Here is a 12,802-nt window from a genome sequence, read left to right as displayed (position 1 = left end):
TTTTTTTGGTGAAAGCTAGGCTATGAGTCCTAAGTAATAAAGGAGAGGAAATACCTTCTCCATAACATAATGGCTGATGGGCAACCACCTGGGGAATAGATATATGCCCCTGGAGTTTGACCATTGTCAGATCCACGTCTGAGGAATATCAAAAAGAAGTGTGGCTGCTGACCTGAGCACTGGGATCAAGGGAAAGTAAAAGTAAGTCTGCATTTGAAAATAACCCTGCACCTGACAAGGCATGGAGTTGTGTGTTTCCTGTGGACCAACAGTAAGTCATCAGAGGAAAGAGTGAACCTGGGACCATTTAAGAACTCTACCACTGAGTACATAGCTCAGTTGGTAAACAATCTGCCTACAATGCAGAGGATCTGGGTTTGATTCCTGGGTCAGGAAGTTTCCCTGGAGAAGGACATGGCAACCCACTCTAGTATTTTTGCCAAGAGAATCCCATGGACAGAGGAACCTGGCAGGCTACAATCCATGGAGTTGGAAGAGTTGGACACAACTTAGTGACTAACCCACCACGACCAATGAGTACCACTTAGAGTAGTGACAGGATTCCAGCAGAGAGGCCTGGGAAGAGGAGTTCTCCAACAAAATAAGGCTGCAGAAAGGCCTGGAAGGAGATGTATATTTCTCAGATCATAGGATTATAGTCAGAGGAACCCAGAAAACACCTATAAGAGAAATCATCACTTTAAATTCCACTCTACCTTCCCTGTGAAGGGAAAGGAATCCTTCTTTAGAAGAAGTTACTGTCAGCTTGCATGTCTACATTTCTGTTATATATTCATAAAATAAATAAATTGATGGAATTGGACATGAACATGTAAATAGAAAGGAATATGTACAAAGGTGCTTAATATCATTAGTCATGAGAGGGATGCAAAATAAAACCATGAGATACTATTTTATATATATATATATCCTCCTATCCAAGATGCTGCTGCTAAGTCACTTCAGTCATGTCCGACTCTGTGTGATCCCATAGACAGCAGCCCACTAGGCTTCCCCATCCCTGGGATTCTCCAGGCAAGAACACTGGAGTGGATTGCCATTTCCTTCTCCAATGCATGAAAGTGAAAAGTGAAAGTGAAGTCGCTCAGTCGTGTCTGACTCTGTGCGACCCCATGGACTGCAGCCCACCAGGCTCCTCCGTCCATGGGATTTTCCAGGCAAGAGTACTGGAGTGGGGTGCCATTGCCTTCTCCACCTATCCAAGATAGGAGGATCTTTTTAGGCATACCATTGAGAATGGCTAAAATTAAAACAACCTGATAATATCAGGTGTTAGAAAGGATGTAGAACAAATGGAATATCTTATGTATGGGGATTTCCTGAAGGTCTGTGAGAGAGAATTGGGCTGTCCCCACATAAAATAAGATTATTTGAGAGTTTCCAGAGAGCATTCTACAGTGATAAGAATAAAATACTTGGTAAATTATTTGGAAGTATTTCCTAAAGCTTAGTTTCCATATGCACTATAACCCAATGACTTTACTCTCTGATATGAACCCAGTAGAAATGAAAGCTTATATATTTATCAAAAGTAATATACAGGAATAATCATAGTAACTATAATTAAACATCCCACCTGGAAGGAACTGTTGTGCCCACCAAGAATGGGATAAATAATGTGTGGTAAATTCAGACAGTGGAATAATACACACTATGGGAAAAACACAAACTATTGATACACAGGCTAGCATGGATGAAGCTAAAGACTCAAAGTGGATGATATTAGACACAAAAGAGTACACAAAATGTTTATATGAAAGTTTAAAACTAATCTGTAGAGACAGAAAATTACAATAATGACTACCTGTAGGGGACTAGTGACTGGGAGGAAGCATAATCAAGTCTTCCAGGATCCAGAAATAGTCTATTATCTTGATCTAAATGGCTGTTACACAGTCATTACACATATGTAATAATTCATTTAATCGTGAACTTAAGATTTTTGAATTTTTTGTTGTACATCAATTCAAAAGAATATTAGTTCTTTTGTAAATACAGGACTAAAATACAGGGCTATCTAGCCAAAAACAAAGAGAAAATAATGCATAAAATAGATCCATTGTACTTTGAGTGACGAAAGTCTTAAAATCAATGTGATGAATTTATTCAAGGCAATGGAGATAAAGATGGCCAAAATAAAAGAAGGAAAATTTCGCTAGAAATTTATTTAAATCTATTTAAAAGCTTCGATAAAATTTCTAGAATTAAAAAAAACACTATATCTGGATTTAGTTTTTAATTATGATAGAGAAACTGGTGCTGAATTCGCCTTCTCGTTTTTAATAAATACAAAAAACCCACAAAAGTTTATAAAGCATTGGACAACAGGGAGCTCAAGACTGACCCCTGAAGAAGAGAAACTGAAGTAAGCTACACTTAAGGATGATTGTCTTAGCCCTCTGCTTGAAGGCAATTTTTAGATTATGGTGCAGTAAGCTAAGCTTCAAACCAAGTTCAGTCATCTTGATGAATCAAGGAGGTGGAGATAAGGGTTTGGGGTAGCTGAAGAGACTGGAGTCTGTGGGAAAGATTCAAGATAGGAGGAAGCTATGCAGAGATGAGACCCCATAAGTATGCACAGCAGTTCCCTAGAAGTCTGTGACTAAGTGTTGGACTATATTTGCTCAAGACAAGTGGAGGATTTCCAAAAAGTTCATCAGAGATGAGACTAGGACAGAGAAACTAGAGGTCATGCAAATATAGGAACAAAGCAAATTCAGCTGTAGTGAAAAGTTCTCATTAACTCCTTGTGGACATCTCAAGCATCCAACTGAGATACCAAAAAGGTCAAACCTAAGAACAGGGGCCTACTCTAGAAAGCCTACTCTAGATCTTCCCTGATAAAGTTTAAAGCCAACACCCGACACAAATCTATAGAGAGTGCAGAATTTGAAAGATGAGTCCTTCCAAGTAGAAATTTTTTTAATTAAGGAAGAGATTCAGTTCAGTTCAGTTCAGTCGTTCAGTCGTGTCCAACTCTTTGCGACCCCATGAATCGCAGCACGCCAGGCCTCCCTGTCCATCACCAACTCCCCGAGTTCACTCAGACTCATGTCGATCGAGTCAGTGATGCCATCCAGCCATCTCATCCTCTGTTGTCCCCTTTTCCTCCTGCTCTGAATCTTTCCCAGCAACAGGGTTTTTTCCCCAATGAGTTGGCTCTTCACATCAGGGAGCAAAAGTATTTGAGCTTCAACTTCAGTATCAGTCCTTCCAATGAATATTCAGGACTGATTACCTTTAGGATTGACTAGTTTGATCTCCTTGCTGTCTAAGGGATTCTCAAGTGTCTTCTCCAGCACCACAATTTGAAAGCATCAATTCTTTGTTGCTCAGCCTTCTTTATGGTCTAACTCTCACATCCATACATGACTACTGGAAAAAACCATAGTTTTGATTATCCAGACCTTTGTCAGCAAAGTGATGTCTCTGCCTTTTAATATGCTGTCTAGGTTTGTCATAGCTTTTCCTCCAAGGAGCAAGTATCTTTTAATTTCATGACTGAAGTCACCATTTGCAGTGATTTTGAATCCCAAGAAAGTGAAGTCTGTTGCTATTTCTATTTTTTCCCCTTCTATTTGCCGTGAAGTGATGGGACCAGATGCCATAATTTTAGTTTTTGAATGTTGAGTTTTAAGCCAGTTTTTTTTTTTTTTCACTCTCCTTTTTCACCTTCATCAAGAGGCTCTTTAGTTCTTCGCTTTCTGCCATTAGGGTGGTATCCTCTGTGTATCTGAGGTTATTGATATTTCTCCTAGCAATCTTGATTCCAGCTTGTGGAATCACCCAGCCCAGCATTTCACATAATGTACTCTGCACATAAGTTAAGTAAGCAGGGTGACAATATATAGCTTTGATGTAGCCTTTCCCAATTTTGAGCTAGTTCGTTGTTCCATGTCTGGGTTCTAACTGTTGCTTCTGGACCTCCATCAGGTTTCTTAGGATGCAGGTAAGGTAGTCTTGTATTCCCATCTCTAAGAATTTTCCAGTTTGTTGTGATCCACACAGTCAAAGGCTTTGGCATAATCAATGAAGCAGAAATAGATGTTTCTCTGGAATTTCCTTGCTTTTTCTATGATCCAGTGGATTTTGGCAGTTTGAGCACTGGTTCCTCTGCCTTTTCTAAATCCAGCCTGTATATCTGGAAGTTCTTGGCTTATGTGTTGTTGAAGCCTAGCTTGAAGGATTTTGAGTGTGACCTGCCTATCATGTGCTGCTGCTGCTGCTGCTGCTAAGTCATTTCAGTCGTGTCCGACTCTGTGCGACCCCAGAGACAGCAGACACCAGGGTCCCCCGTCCCTGGGATTCTCCAGGCAAGAACACTGGAGTGGGTTGCCATTTCCTTCTCCAATGCATGAAAGTGAAAAGTGAAAGTGAAAGTGAAGTCGTGTCCGACTCTTTGCGACCCCATGGACTGCAGCCTACCAGGCTCCTCTGTTCATGGGATTTTCCAGGCAAGAGTACTGGAGTGGGGTGCCATTGAAATAAGTGCAATTGTGCAGTAATTTGAACATTCTTTGACATTGCCCTTCTTTGGGATTGGAATGAAAACTGACCTTTTCCAGTCCTGTGGCCACTGCTGAGTTTTCCAAATTTGCTGGCATACTGAGTGCAGGATGTTAACAGCATCATCTTTTTGGATTTTAAATAGATCAGCTGGAATTCTATCACCTCCACTAACTTTATTCATATAAATGCTTCCTAAAGCCCATTTGACTTCACACTCCAGGATGTGTGGCTCTAGGCAAGTGACCACACCATCAAGATTATTTAGATCATTAAGAGTTTTTCTGGACAGTTCTTCTGTGTATTCTTGAGACCTCTTTTTAATATCTTCTGCTTCTGTTAGGTCCATACCATTTCTGTCCTTTATTGTGCCCATCTTTACATGAGATAGTCCCTTGGTGTCTGTATCTCCAATTTTCTTGAAGAGATCTCTAGTCTTTCCCATTCTATTGTTTGCCTTTATTTCTTTACATTGTTTACTTAAGGCTTTCTTATCTCTCCTTGCTATTCTTTGGAACTCTGCATTCAAATGGGCATATCTTTCCTTTTCTCCTTTGCTTTTCACTTCTATTATTTTCTCAGCTATTTTAAGGCCTCTCAGACAACCATTTTGCCTTTTTGCGTTTCTTTTTCTTGGGGATGCTTTTGATCACCGCCTCCTGTACAATGTTGCGAGCGTCTGTCCATAGTTCTTCAGGCACCTTGTCTATCAGATCTAATCCCTTGAATCTATTTGTCATTCCCCTATATCATCATAAGGGATTTGATTTAGGTCATACCAGAATTGAACTGTGTACTTGAATAAAAAACAACTTTCTGTAGAAGAATATAATATAATCTAGGATCTTTCCAAAGTATTATCAACAGTATCTAATAGAGAATGAAAACCCACCAGATATGGGAAAATGGAGACAAGTATAGCTTCCAGTCAAGGAAAAAGATATAGAAATAGAAAACAGCTAAGTTGGCCCAGATGTTATAGTTAGCAGGCAGGAACTTTGAAGCAACTATTATACATATATTAAAAGAAGTAATGATATATATATTCAAGGAGTTAAAGGGAAATTTTATTTTCTTTCTCAAAAAATATGCTGACATACAATTAGTAATATTATATATAGGATTTTAAATATTTATTTTGTCTGTGTCAGATCTTAGTTGTCACATGTGGGGTCTTTGCTGTGACATGCAGCATCTTTTGTTGTGGCTCTTGGGCTTCAATCTTGTTGTGGCTTCAGAAAAATCAACAAAAAGTATAAATATTGGAAATAAAGGGGGCAAACTGTGTTATAAGAATTTTTTTTCTAGAGTAAAAAGTTCAGAAGAATCCACAAACTATTAGAAGCCACAATATTTTTAAATAGGAGATCAACATAAAATGTAGTAATAGTTTTTAGAAATAGTAATTATTTCATAAATTAGTAAATTAGTTCTACATGCTGGTAATGACCAATTCAAAAATACAATTTAAGAATTGTAATTCCCAACAGCAACAAAGCTTTAGAACATCATGGATAAAAGAGTTTTATTAATAGACATGAGAAATAACTAAGTAAATTGAGAGATACACTGTGTTTATTTTTGAAAAGTTTCAATCTTCACAATTTTAAAATTTTCTCTAAATGTATGTATAGATTACATGCAATTTCACTCAAAATATGTGTGAGGGAGAATAACTTCAATTAACGCTAGAAAGCAGATGGCAGATAAAATGGTCAAGAATGTTCGCTATGAACCTGCTTTCAAGTGCCAAGACAGACCAGTGTCAACAGATACCACCTTGGGTGGAAGCCTTGGGTTTTCCTGGCATGTGATAACATCTTCAAGAATAGAGGAATGCAGTGCGATTGGAATTGGGTACTATTTAGACTTGGCAACACCCACAATTACATACTTTCTCTCAGCCACTGGATTCCTGGTTTTGGTCTCAGTGTTTATGCCAAACCAAAGCAAACAAACAATCATTAATGTGTAAGAAGTGGAGTCTAAACTTCGTAAACAGGAACAAGTTCATTTCTTTAAAAAGTCGAATAAAAAATAATGCCATCACAGCGTTACCATTGTTGCAAACTAGACAAATTTCTTTGAATTTTGCCGTCAACTTTTCAATCCTACCTCAACTCAGCATTTTTTCATTTGGCACCCTCCACATTGGAAATGGAAACAAATTCCTGCCATTGACCTGAAGTGGTTCAGACTCAATTAGAGAATAAGAGCTAATGAGAGGCGATGACCAATGACATCTCCGAAAAGTGATTTAAACTATGACTTCTGCCTGCTGTGTCTGTGTTTAAATTCTTGTAGATAGAACAAAGATGAACCCATTTTTGGCAAAACTTATTACTCTGCAGATTTGGAAGAAATTATGGTCCCTGATGCCAAAGCCTTATGAAACAAATCAGCTCTGCATACAATACTAGAGCAATAAAGTTCCAATCTTTAGGAAGGAATCAGGGTGGCAAGGATTTTGACTTTAAATTCTTGACCCCATCTATTGAAAATCCATGAAAATCCACCTCATCAGCAATTATTATTTGAGTATGCTGCTGCTCCTGCTAAGTCGCTTCAGTCGTGTCTGACTCTGTGTGACCCCATAGACGGCAGCCCACCAGTCTCCTCTATCCCTGGGATTCTCCAGGCAAGAACGCTGGAGTGGGTTGCCGTTGCCTTCTCCAATGCATGCATGCATGCTACGTCGCTTTAGTCATGTCTGACTCTGTGTGGCCCTATGGACAGCAGCCCACCAGGCTCCTCTGTCCATGGGATTCTCTAGGCAAGAATACTGGAGTGGGTTGCCGTTTCCTTCTCCGTATCTGAGTATAGATAAGTGAAAATTCTATATGAAGTGCTTGGGGTACATTTAATGGCCTAAAGAAGCCTGGGGTAAAATGTAATATGCATCCATGCAACCTCCCTCAGCTGTCTTCCAGGATTATTAAGTATCCAGCACTGTAAACTCCTACTTGTTTCTTTAAAAATTGTTAAAAGCTGAAATGTCAACATGTCAATAGCAGGGCAATATCCAAATCATATATTGTTCCTTCCGAAAGGCTGGAAAAAGGCAACGTACATCCCCCGATGAGCACAATGCTAATTACAGAGCTAGTGACATGCCTGTGGGATTTCCCTGGGGAACTCATCTTTTTATCACATGTTACAGCTTTGTTCAGTCTCAACATGCTCTCCAGAGCAGATTTCCTTTCTTCTACAGGCTCTGAAGAGGAAAGTTGTTCAGTAACTCAGTTGTGTGTGATTCTTTGCAACCGCATGGACTGCAGCACACCAGTCTTCCCTGTCATTCACTATTTCCCAGAGTTTGCTCAAACTGACGTCCGTTGAGTCGGTGATGCCATCCAACCATTTCATCCTCTGTCACCCTCTTCTCATCCTGCCCTCAATCTTCCCCAGTATCAGGATCTTTTCCAATGAGTCAGCTCTTTGCATCAGGTGGCCAAAGTATTGGAGCCTCAGCTTCGGCATCAATCTGAAGGGGAAATTGCTTTCTATAAAATCTACCTATGACAGGGCTGGCCAGGTTCAGGAACCTGTAGTAGCATCATGCTAACAAAACAGAGAGACACAGAGGCCGTCCTCCACTGAGAAGAGGGATTTGATTCGTACTAGTATTTGGACCGGATGTTGGTGATTAATGGTCACTACCTGATTTGGGAACTTATGAAAAATAATACTGCCAATAATTTACATCTCAGTCCTCTGTACCCTTTCAGTCTTCTTCCTCCCTTCATACACACAGCTTTGGGAACATGGTTTTGGGACCATGAGCATGTCACATGCATGCTTTGCACACACACACACAGACATATATTTAGACAGGATGTTATCAATACGGTGTGCCACTCTGAATCTGTAATCCCTGTTTAGCTAGACCCAGATGCATAACTCAAAGTCATAGAAGGCTGTGAGATTTTGCATTACTGCCTTTCTCTTCGGAGAAGGCAATGGCACCCCACTCCAGTACTCTTGCCTGGGAAATCCCATGGATGGAGGAGCCTGGTAGGCTGCAGTCCATGGGGTCGTGAAGAGTCGGACAAGACTGAGAGACTTCACTTTCACTTTTCACTTTCATGCATTGGAGAAGGAAATGGCAACCCACTCCAGTGTTCTTGCCTGGAGAATCCCAGGGACGGGGGAGCCTGATGGGCTGCCGTCTATGGGGTCGCACAGAGTCGGAAATGACTGAAACGATTTAGCAGCAGCAGCAGGATGCACAGTGTTGAGAAATCACGGCCACATATTGGTTGGCATGACCTGGGGTCCCAAGAAACCAAGAACTTCCACTAGTAACTGAGGTCTCAGGCAGAGAGAGTGATGGAGAATAGGTCCCATAGAGACAGCTCTAGCCACAGGGTCAGATTCCTGGAGTTCTTTGGGTAAGTGGAACTCTTCCCAGCTCTAAAACTCAAAGGCTATGACCCAGAGTTGGCTCTGTCTTGCTAGCCAAGGAGGAGAAACAAAAAATGTTCACTGAAGTGGCATTGAACTGACCCGGCCAGAGATTAACATGTTCTTTCTCTCGTTTATTCTCCCAAGTTACATCGCGCGCTCTCAGTCATACTTCTGAGAGAGCCAAGATGGACAACAAAGTGCTGTTAAGTGTCTGCTGACAATGTATAGAAATGAAGCGATTGTCAGCAAAGGCTTCTGTGAGGGTTGGAGGGATGGATGAGGGCAGTTGTTTTCTGAAGTACACTTGTCAGTCTGTGTTAATAACTGCCTCTGACCTTTCCCTGACAAAGACTCTTTGCCGGCTACCACACTGAGCGGCCAAGAAAGATTTAAAATTTAAGTCCTGACAACAGGGGACACACAGCACTTTGTTTTCTCCAAAACCTTTGCCTGTCCTGGAAACTCTGTGGAAGGCAAGAAAGACGTGTGAAAAATCACAGCAGGGCCACTCTGTGGAGCAGGCATGCTGCTAAACTCAAGATCCTCATGCTTGCAGCTACAATTCAGGTACTTAAAAAAAAATCAACTAAGGCACCAATTCTTCTTTTGCCTCAGGGATAAGTGACTAAAAATAACTAATAAATATTTGTGAATCCCTTTCCACCACTAAACCGGTTCTAACCTCCCACTATAGACTCCCCCTCCAATAAAACTGATCTTTCTATTCAACCCCAAGTCTTAAACTGATGACTTGGTTGGGTTCTTGTTTCAAATTTCACCTGCCAGCTTTCCCATAGCCTTGTGTAGTTTGATAGCCTGCTATTCCCAGAGCCCTTGCCACTAATTATGAGCTCTTTTATATTATCCTCAGCTGTTATTTAGCTAGAATCTTCTCTTTTGCATCTGCACGAAGCTGTCCAGCTTGGCTTGTCTCTAGAAGCAATACAAATTCAAAGCTTTTATGTAAAATGGGAACCTAGGAGTCAAAGACACTGTGTTAGGTCTGAGGAAAAAGCAGAAAAAGGTCAGCTGTGAGCTCTACCCTCAAGGTACTTGTGGTCCAGTGGTGTAGAGGTAGCTAGGGTGGGAGCTGATGGAAGAGACCATTCAAGGCTGAGGAGATAACTATTAAGCTGAGGTCAGTGGAAGAGTATGACCCAAGATCAAAAGAGTTGTAATGCCAAAATTCTTTCAGTTTATATGTGCCCAAACCGGGGCCCAGCAGGTAAAATTATTTGCTATTGGCAAGGGTCAGCACAGTCAAGGTGGTATAATACTCGTTGTTGTTTGTTCACTAAGTCGTGTCCAACTCTTTGCGAACCTGTGGACTGCAGCACACCAGGCCTCCCTGTCCTCCACTATTTCCCGGAATTTGCTCAAGTTTATGTCCATTCAGTTGGTGATGCCATCCTACCATCTCATCCTCTGCTGCCCTCTTCTCTTTTTGCCTTCCATCTCTCCCAGCATCAGTATCTTTTCCAATAATACTAGTGGAAGCTAATAATAACAATTACATACATTTTATGAGCTCTTGTCCTGTGCTAAGAGCTTTACATACGCTTGCTTGTGTCATTCTCACCACCACCCAAGACACTGGTCCTACCTTGCTTTTCTCCAGGTTTACCAAGGCTGAAATTGAGATGTACAGTGACTTTTCCAAGGTCACAGAGTCAGAGAGTGGGTGAGCCAAACAGACCCCAGGGTCTGTGTGACTCTGGCCCTCTATTGTTCTAATTTCCTTCAAAGAAGAAGGAAAAATTAAGATGAAGTTAAAACTCCTACCTGGTGTGCGTGATTTCCTTGCTCTGTGTGGATCCTGACCCTGGTTTTCACCCAGTTCAGGGCTACAGGTGTCATTAAAATCATCAATCACAGCCAGGTCTTTCACTAAAGGGCTTTGGTTACCTTGCTTGTAAAATGAGAAAGTCAGACCAGATAATCTCTGAGGTCCTTGCTGGTTCTTACAGTCTGTGATTCTATGATTCCAAACAAAGGTTGCCATCCTCAAAGACTATAAATTTCAACTCCTTTCACAAGGCCTAAAGAGGAAGGAATGGGAAGGAAGAATTGATCGCATGCTTGTGCAAATTTAAGTAATAGAGAACAGAGATGCTACCCTTGTGGATTCCTGGGTGATATGCATGACTTGAAAAAAGAAGAAAGGTATTTCATGCAATACCACAGGGCGCCTTTAGCTCAGCCTTTCTTCCTGAAATAAAAATACAACTGAGTTTTTCAAGTTAGTTGGTTGATGTATCACTCTGTTCCCCCTCATCATTCTCCTATGATTCAACAAACATTAGAGAGAAATTTTTCTGCTTAAATTCCTTCCTGCAACAGAAGTAAATATCTTACTTTTATAAAATACATTTCTTAAAGATAAAATACAGTACTACAATGCTGTTTCAGATAGATTTGCCATAAGTCAGATACCCTTGTTCAAATAATAGACTATGAACATAATCCATCTTGGGGAGCCAGGAAGTACAGAAGTTGGTCTTATTAAGGTGCTCTGTTATGCGGCCTAGTCACTGACACAATGAATTGTTTTCCAACTGGGCTGTGGCTGCCACTGTAAGTCTTTGGCTTGAATGAAAAGGCAATTAAGAACAGCAGTTGGAACAAGGAACTCGAACTAGATGCTCTTCTTTTTCCAGTGCTAACATAATTAAAATGGTGTTTAACTGCCAGTTGGCTAAAACTAAATAAAAAGGTGCAATTAAGGGCACTGGTGAGACTGACTATATCTCAAAAACTCTCTCTCCTACCAGTGCTATTTGAGTCTTTTTCTTTTTTGCAGAAGTTTCTTTCAAGGTGTGGTAAAAGTTTCTTTCAAGATGTGTTACAAATCCTAGTTCCCTGATTCACAGTCTTTAGTTATCTAGAGTTAGTTGGCTCTAACAGACATAATGCACTCCCTGCTGCTATGCACGGGGCCATTAGGGTGACCGTGTTCAAAACCCATAGCCCAACTTCCTTTCTTATGTAACCATGATAAGAAAGCCTCAGTCTCCCAGGACTGAGCAAAAAATTGTATTCCATCAAGGTCTGTATAAATAATCTATTACTATGTAATAAAGTACTGCAAAGCTCAGTAGCTTAAAAAAATACAAAACTGCTGTCTCTCAGCTTTTTGGGGGTCAAGAATTTGGCTTGGTGAGGTCATTGATCTGAGGGTCTCCTGCAAGGCTGCAGTCAAGGTTTAAAGGCAGTTGGATCTGCTTTCCAGCTTACTCATTGGCTGCTATTGGTCTTCAGTGTCTTGAGGGCTGTTGGACTGAGGACTTCAGTTCCTTGCTGGCTGCCCTCTGTTCTTTACTATGTGGCCTTTCCAATATGGCAGTGTGTTTCATCCAGGCCAGCAAGACAGAGTCACAGTCTTTTGTAACCTAATCATGGAATTGTTATCACATTGCCTTTCCATGTTCTATTGGTTAGAAATAAGTCACTAGGCCAGTCAGTTCACACTCAAGGGGAGATTACACAAGGCTGTGCATACCAGGAAGGTGGGGAATCACTGGGAGTCATCCTAGAGGTCATCCCCTAGCAATAGATATGATTCCAAGGTCAACCACTACAAAGGGGATTTCAAGGCTTGGCCAAGCTTCATACAGTAATGAAAGGCCAAAGTCTAATTAATAGCCTCCTTCCCAATTTTTTGGAGCAAAATCATTCTAGAAAGAATAGAATCATGAGTTATAGGTGCTCCTTCTCATTTCCACTACTACCTACATATGTGTGATCATCATGGCTACTACTAGAAACGAAATCTTTTCCTATATAGTGATTAAAGTTACACTGTTGCATTATTTCTCTCAGAATTTAAAATAGCAGCTCTTTTGGTCTACTGGCTATTGATATGGGTGTG

General features: G+C 40.8%; 1 long non-coding RNA gene across 5 annotated transcripts in view; it reads left to right on the top strand.

The window, feature by feature from the left end:
- The window catches only part of LOC129620921 (uncharacterized), a 95,390-nt gene that overhangs the window by 18,817 nt on the left and 63,771 nt on the right, over window positions 1–12,802 (top strand). The window lies entirely within an intron of this gene.

The sequence above is a fragment of the Bubalus kerabau genome, chromosome 1 (assembly GCF_029407905.1).
Source record: "Bubalus kerabau isolate K-KA32 ecotype Philippines breed swamp buffalo chromosome 1, PCC_UOA_SB_1v2, whole genome shotgun sequence".
In the NCBI taxonomy this organism is placed as follows: domain Eukaryota; kingdom Metazoa; phylum Chordata; class Mammalia; order Artiodactyla; family Bovidae; genus Bubalus; species Bubalus kerabau.
The sequence above is the reverse complement of the archived record's forward strand: the minus strand, read 5'-3'. Positions and strand labels throughout refer to the sequence as shown.